The 7,406-nt window shown below is 47.7% G+C and overlaps 1 pseudogene; it reads right to left on the reverse strand.

The window, feature by feature from the left end:
* Window positions 1-3,178: 3,178 nt before the first annotated feature.
* Window positions 3,179-7,406, reverse strand: part of LOC107133775 — a 32,603-nt pseudogene continuing 28,375 nt past the window's right edge.

The following is a 7,406-nucleotide window of genomic DNA, read 5'->3' on the forward strand; positions in this document are numbered from 1 at the left end:
AGACAGTGTGGTGGGGAGGAGCTACTGCTTCAGTGTTAGGAGGGCATTTTACATTCTGGAAATAAGGAATCTGTATATTGTGGAGAAAAGTTTGCAAAAATATCAGTACCAATTTGTGTTTAAAAATAAAATTGAGATGACTTTAGAATTCTGGAATATTTGCCATGTTTCCATACATTTCATACATGGCTTGCTATGTTAGCATCTTATAAAACCAGAGAACAATAGTCAAAGACATTCCTCATCATGTGCTAATAGTGACTGAATGACATGATTTATTTGGAATTCACTTTTCCCACTGTGTGCTTTTATGTCTGAGTAGGAGTTGAGTCTCCTTAGGCTGCTGTGATATATTATGCCATAATTCTGCCATTCTCACTCTAGGAGGGACTGAGTGCAGAGCTTTACTGGGCCTTTGATGGTTCCTGATTTTGCAGCTGGGTGGCCGGTGAGTCACCACTCTTGGTCTACTGCAACTCTGCATCCTGAAGTTTCTATCCTCCATGGGTCTCCTGAGTGCTGAAGGTATTTGTGCTTCATTAGTGCTTTCTTAGGAAAAAGTTGAAGTCCCTGCTTCTGAGCAACCTGTGAAATTAACAGATAAGGATTCACTGAATTTTCAAATGTTCCTTTCAAAAATTGCTTTTGGTATAGATAAAATCGCAACCGTGCATGAAATCTAAACTTGAGTACTAATGGATTAAATTTAGAGTTTTGCTTTACTCCTTCAGTTATTCTCTGGATTTCGATGCCTCTAGTCACTTCAGGCAAAGAAACATGAATTATAAATAAAAATGTCCCCCTCCTCCCATTTTATTTTAGTTTGAGGGAAAGCTAAGTATTTCGTGGAATTAGAAGGGTGAAGAAATCAAGAAACTGTCTGGTGCTTTTTCATTTGCAGCTTTTGGCCATTCAATATTTCAAATTAACAAAGCAGAACAAATAGAACCTCAAGGCTGGTGCACACCCTGGGGAGCAGGCAAAGGTGCCAAAGTATTTGTAAATTTGTTTACCTTTTAAAGTCACATGTACTGAACCAGTGGGTTTCTCAGCCACAGATATTGATGACCATTTCAGGTTTTAGATTCATGACACCATAGTTAATGGCCCCAGTTGTCAATAGGCATTACTTGAATTTTTTTTTTCCTACAAAGTCAACTTAAGAGGACAATAATAGAAGAAGCCTTCTATTTAGCCTAACCTGTCATGTCCTGCCCAGATCAAGTGTGTGTTGTAGGACCAGGTAAGCAAAGACTAAATGTAATAATAATTGGACTCCCTCATTGTATTTATGGCCTATGTATTTTAGAAGCATAGCCCATGATCTCTGTGCTCTGAGGTTGCTTTGATCTGTGTACCAGGTTGTGGGAGGCAACTTTGAACCTTGTAGAAGCACTCCTTAGCTAGCACAAAGGGGTGCTGGCAGTGGTCCATGACAGAATGATAAGTGGATCTGCTCACCAAGTTTTCTCATTCAACGTGCCCCTGATTTATAGCTTCAATTTAGGAATTTCTGTGTGGACATTTTAATTGTTAGGTCTTTGAGGGCCTCAGCTACATGGCTGTAATGTGAGCATGTATGTTTAAATGTGAGGACATGTTTCTCTTGCTTGTTTTTACTCTGCATTTTTGTTTGTCAAGTCTCTTAAAGGGGCAAGTACCACATGACCATATCAAAACAGTTTATGCATACAAAAGGAATTTGTTAGCCCTCTGGTTGGGAAGTTGATTGGGAGACCATCAGGTCTTTATTTGCATAACTTATCATGATCTGTGCTTGCATCTATTTAGAGCAGCTTTTCTTCATGAGCTGAAAACACAGCTCTGGGCAATACCAGGCTCACATCTTGCTTATAAGGAGAAATCTCAGAGGAAATAGTAATGTTCTGTGGGCCAACAGCTCAGAAATCTTCTTAAAAAATTTATTTGGTTCTGCTAAGTTACATGCCCATTCCAGTTGTGCCTCTGGCTCCAGGGACAGGAGGAAACATGACAGACAGGCAAAGTCACAGCTCATAGGGTCAACATACAAAAACAGTCATGGAAGGTCTGGGGCTGGATTACCTGGGCTCATATTCCTGCTCAGATCCTTAATAGCTCTGCAAATTCTAGCAAGTTGTTTGACCTTCCCTAGAATATAATAACAATAATAGCTGGCATGCAGGATTGCTTTAATGATTCAGTGAACTATGTCTGCAGAGGGTTTGGAACAGTACCTGGCATGTAGTAGGCATAACATGGCCCTGGGGTCACTGTCAGCACAGACGGTTCTCCTTGGAGGGAGCAGAGCTTTGTGGTACTAACAGAATCGGTGAAACTTGTCAGTGACAATTGGGCTACCTCTTTCCTACAGCCCAGACTTAGGATGCAGAAAGAAGTTAAGTTGTAAGAAAATCTGAATCCCATGGAAAATCTACAACAAATCATGATGTCACAAAATTTCCACAATGAAAATGTTCTGAGCTCAATTTCCAATGTTTCTTTCCAGGGTTAGCTGTTCTTCAATTGGGAGCCCTTTAAGTGAGACAGAGCTGTGGGCTTGAGGTGGAAATTGGCTTATATTGTGGAAAATACACTAAGATCTATACTTTTTATTTTATTCAAGAGCAAATGCAATAAAACAAAATCCTAGTTCCTAAGTATTTGTCTTACAAAAAGCCATGTGCTTTACTTATTTGAGAATGAATCTATTAGGAGCAGGACAGGCTGAACTAAGTTGTCTGTAGGGAAGGCTGAACAAATGTTAGCTGCAGGGTAACCCACGCACCCAAACCTCCCTCTGTCTAGTCCTTTATTACCTGTTTGTGTCAAGTCTTAACACTCAACACCACTCAAGTCTGACCACTCGACCCCCTCCCATCTGGTGCAATGGAAACCCACATCTAGCCCCTGCCCCATCTGTCTGAAGGCAGAAGATGTGCTGTGGATGCGTCCAGTTATCATTGAGTGCCAACTCCTAGCTGGATCAAGAGGACGCTTCAGATCCACATGGTCCCTCCTCTCCTGTCCACCTATGGAGGGCAGTGTCCTGGGCTCAGTGGCTGCACATTTACCTCAGTGACTTGGAACTCGCAGGTGGCCAAGCCCAGCCCACTGTTGACCAAGTTCATCTGACGTCAGCATGACTCAGGAATGTCACTGAGCACTGGATAAAAACCCAGAATGACTCTCTGGTTGCTCAGGCTGGTGCAGCTGGGCTGTTGAGAGCCTTCTGTAGGCTCCTGGGTCTCTTCAGCGTATCCCCATCACTGATCACCTCAGGGTTATAGGGCCACTGAGTGAGTGGGAGGGAGCAGCCCCTGACAGCTGGCCATTCCAGAAGGTTCTTCCCCAATAGGCCGAGAACAGTGTGCAATGAGAACTCGGAGGCATTTCCCACATGGGAAGAACCTCAGATGCCTGGGTTTGGGGACATGGGACCGAGTGGATGAGGAGATGGTGGGCAGAGGTGGAGGTAAATCTCGAAATTCACCCTGGTCTCACTGTCCCCTGCACCACAGTGAGCTTGTCCCAGGGCCTGACCTGAGAGAAATCCCAACAGTGCACAGTGGGGGACACGGAGGCACCCTTCCTGGGGACAGGGCCCAGAACCCACACCTTTGGCCTCGAGCCAGGCCATGTTGGAAGAAATATATATAACAATAGTAGATAATTAAGATATGGCCAGCTGGGTATGGTGGCACACACCTGTCATCCAAGTGGCTTGGGAGGCTGAGGCAGGAGGAGCGCATGTTGGAGGCCAGCCTCTGCAACTCAGCAAGGCCCTGAGCACCTCAGTGAGACCCTGTCTCTGAATAAAAATGTCCTTGGGTTTAATCCCAGTTATTCCCTGCCCCTAAAAAGAAGTTTAAAAGAGGGAGGGAGGGAGGGAGGGGGGAGGGGGTGGAAGGAGGAAGAAGAGGGGGAGGGGAAGGGGGGAGGTGTCATCTAAATAACATTTAATATTTTATTTAAAAACGCCTCAGGGGAGGGAGGATTCCACCAAAGCAATCCCCAAAATTATAATTTTTAAAAAATGCTCTTCAGACAGAACTGACAACACCGCAGACCTCATGGGTGAGGAGCAGGCCAGGCCTAGGCCATGCATGCAGCCCCTCAGGGGGACACAGTATCCTGTGGACTGCCACACAAATCCCTTCATGGACTTGTCCTGATGGTCAGCCAGGATCTCGGCTGAGGATTTGGCATCATCAAACAGCTCACTGATCTCCTCCACGTGTGCTCCTGCTCGATGCTGTCCTTACCTTTGATCTTGGCCACCAGGTTGGCTGGGGTCAGCAGCTCCATGGAGGACAGGAGTCAAGCCGGGCCCAGAGGGAGTCCACCCATGTCCACAGGTGGCAGTACGCTGCCAGCTGGGTCCCTTCCAGGCTCTGGCTGGTTGTTGTGGAGCCAGCAAAGGACAGAGCTTCCAGGGATGGGAACATAACAGTCACAGCCCCATCAGAGAGGCCACCAGCATGATGTAAGTGCTGGTCCCCACATCTTAACCCTAGTCTAGAAATTCCTCAAGCCAGGTACAGTGGCTTCCCAAGGGCTCTGGAGGCTGAGGCAGGAGGATGGCAAATTGGAGGCCAGCCTCAGCAACTTAGTGAGGTACTGAGCAAACCATCAAGACCTTTGCTCTAAATAAAATGCAAAAGAGGGCTGGGGACAGGGCTCAGTGGCAGGGTGCCTGCCTAGCACTTTTGAGGCCCTGGATTTGCTCCTCAGCCCCACGTCACAATAAATCAACAAAATCAAGGTCCAGTGCATCTCCAGCAGAGAGAGGTTAAAAGTCAATGAAGCCACCACCCAGCCAGGGCAGCTTCAGCTGTAGGCTCAGCTGGACCCCAGGGACACGTGGGGGGCAAGGAAATGGGTCACAGGCCTTGACGACTGTCGGGGACACCCTCCTTGGTATGGAGAGCCCACTGTCCTCGTGCATCTGGACAGAAGCCAGGAGCCAGGGGAGGGGCTGGGCTGGAGAGGCCCCCACGGAGCCCAGGGTCTGGCTCTGACCATTTACTGTCCCAGAGGAAGGTGGCAGGATTAGTGACCTCCCACAGAGGGTGTGTCAACTGCTGGACAAGGGGGACCTCTCTTGTCAATCTAACTTTCACAAGCCACCTCAGCAATCTAGGCCACAGTGTCCCAGGACTTATCACACCTGGAAGCCCAGAAACAGCCTGAGCCTTGGGCAGCCTCCACCTTAGCCCAGGAGGCCACTGCCTCATCTCAGAATAGTCTTGGTGCTGATCTTCCCCAGGTGGTTGAGCGCCTCCTCACTGATGCTGATATCCTCCGTCTGGGCTTGGATCTTAATGATCCTTCAGAGGAGGAAAAACATGATCCACAGAGACTGGGCCCCAGGCAAAGTGGTGCATGCTTGTAATGTCAGCTCAGGAGGCTGAGGCAGGAAGATTGCAAGGTGGAGGCCAGCCTCTGCAACATAGCGAGGCCATAAGCAACTCAGTGAGATGCTGTCTCTAAATAAAATATAAAAACGGCTGGGGAGTGGGCTCAGGATTTAAGTGACCCTGGGTTCAATCTCTGGTACCAAAAAAAAAAAAGTGACAGAGCCCAAATATCCCATTTATACAGTGCTTTAAAATGATCCTGTGCAGCGTCTCATGTTGCTGGACTGGGGAGCATGGGGCTGGTTACACCCTCCAGGGGACCCAGGCCAGATGCACAGCCAGTGTCCTGCTCACTGACTAAAGAGAACCTGGTGTCCCCCTCTGTCCCTGCACCCTGGCCCTAAAGGCTCCAACCTCCCTCTGCAGCCTGGGACCAAAAGGAGCCTTTTATATTTGAGAGGTGAATGTGACGGTCCAATAAATCAGAATGTGTCCCCAGGATCTGGCAGCCTGCATGGCATCAGTGGGGCTGTGTCATCTGTAACTTTGACACCTCTCGCGGGTCCTGTGGGTGCTGGGTGATAAGGGCTGAGTGATGAAGTGGCCTCTTGTGTGGCCGAGATCACTGGGGCCTGGTGCCTCATATGCAATGAAGATTTGTCACTCTGGCAGCTCCATAAACAAGGTCTCAAGGATCCCTGGCTTCAATTAAAGCCATTAAAACACTCCAGGGGTGGAGGCGCAGGGACAAAAGTCACCCAGTCCTCCCTGCAGCTTTCACGAGAGGTGCTGGAACAGCCGTGTCCAAGCCCACACACCGGCTGTCCAGAGGAACAGAGCCAGGGATCCAGAGAAGCTGGGCATGCTGGGGCCTGCACACAGAAGATGCCCTGCGAGACCAGCAGAGTGGGGTCCAGGTGACCAGGCCAGCGTGCACCCCAGGAAGCGACCCCCTGCCGCAGTCTGGCTGGGCACAAATCATAAACCACTGGAGCAGGAGCAAACTTTATTTCTGAACTCTACCAGCACACTCCACACACGCTCCCTGGGAACTCCCCCAAATGCCACCCATGCGGCTCCTCCAGGCATCCCTCCTTCAGCACTTCCCCAACCAATGCGAACTCTCCAGGAATCCCCGTGAGAACTCCAAAGTAGCAGGCCTAGGCATACAGTAAAGGTCTAATATACAATTTAATCAATCCAGCATCATCTTAATGGCTCGCCTCTCAACCAATACTATTGGCAAAATGCCAGGGGCCATTCTGACTCAGCTGTGGCTCTCAGCATTTCCCCCCTTATGTTTAATAAAACAACAATCAATGTGGCTTAGGGACCGTGCCTGTTAGGTTGTCCAATACTACATATGGTTCTTACCCGTCATCGAATGAGCTGACCTCAAGGCGTCAGCCTCCTGTCTTAGGTTGGTACCACTGCAATTGGATCTTACCCGTCACTGACTACCGGTCCAGCATAGAGCCATACTTGTAGATAGGCCTTTGCACCAGTGTGTGTGTGGGGGTGAGATTCTTTGCCTCACCTCTCTTGGCCTCAAAATTTGGCCTTGGTGCCAGTGGGGGTGTGAGGTTCTTTGCCTCACCTTTCTTGGCCCCAAAATTTTAGACCATCACTAGCAGAAAAGAGGAGGATGCAAAATGTCATGACACCAAGCCAAATGACAGCTCTTTTTGGAAAAATTGTACCACCAATGACACCATCTGCAAAGATATGCCACCACTACCACAATTCGCTGCACCAACAGATAGTTCACAATGCATAAAAGTGATACATAGTCCAGGCAAGCTCTGCAAGCAGTTCAAAGCAGAAAATAAATTAAGTACAGAATCTTTAAACATGACAAAAGCTTGTACTACTGCATTAAGCTCTACCTTTTGAGCTGATTGTTTGGGTATTAAAAATGTAAAAGTTTGATCAGGGGTAACTACTGCTGCTGTACCATTATTTGACACATCAGTGAATATATTTGGAGCATTCATGATAGGGTTTTTTTTTTGTCATCTTTGGAAAAACTACAGGATGTTTAGACCAAAAAGACAACAAAGGATTAGA

This window comes from Marmota marmota, unplaced genomic scaffold (genome assembly GCF_001458135.2).
Source record: "Marmota marmota marmota unplaced genomic scaffold, marMar, whole genome shotgun sequence".
NCBI classification, from domain to species: domain Eukaryota; kingdom Metazoa; phylum Chordata; class Mammalia; order Rodentia; family Sciuridae; genus Marmota; species Marmota marmota.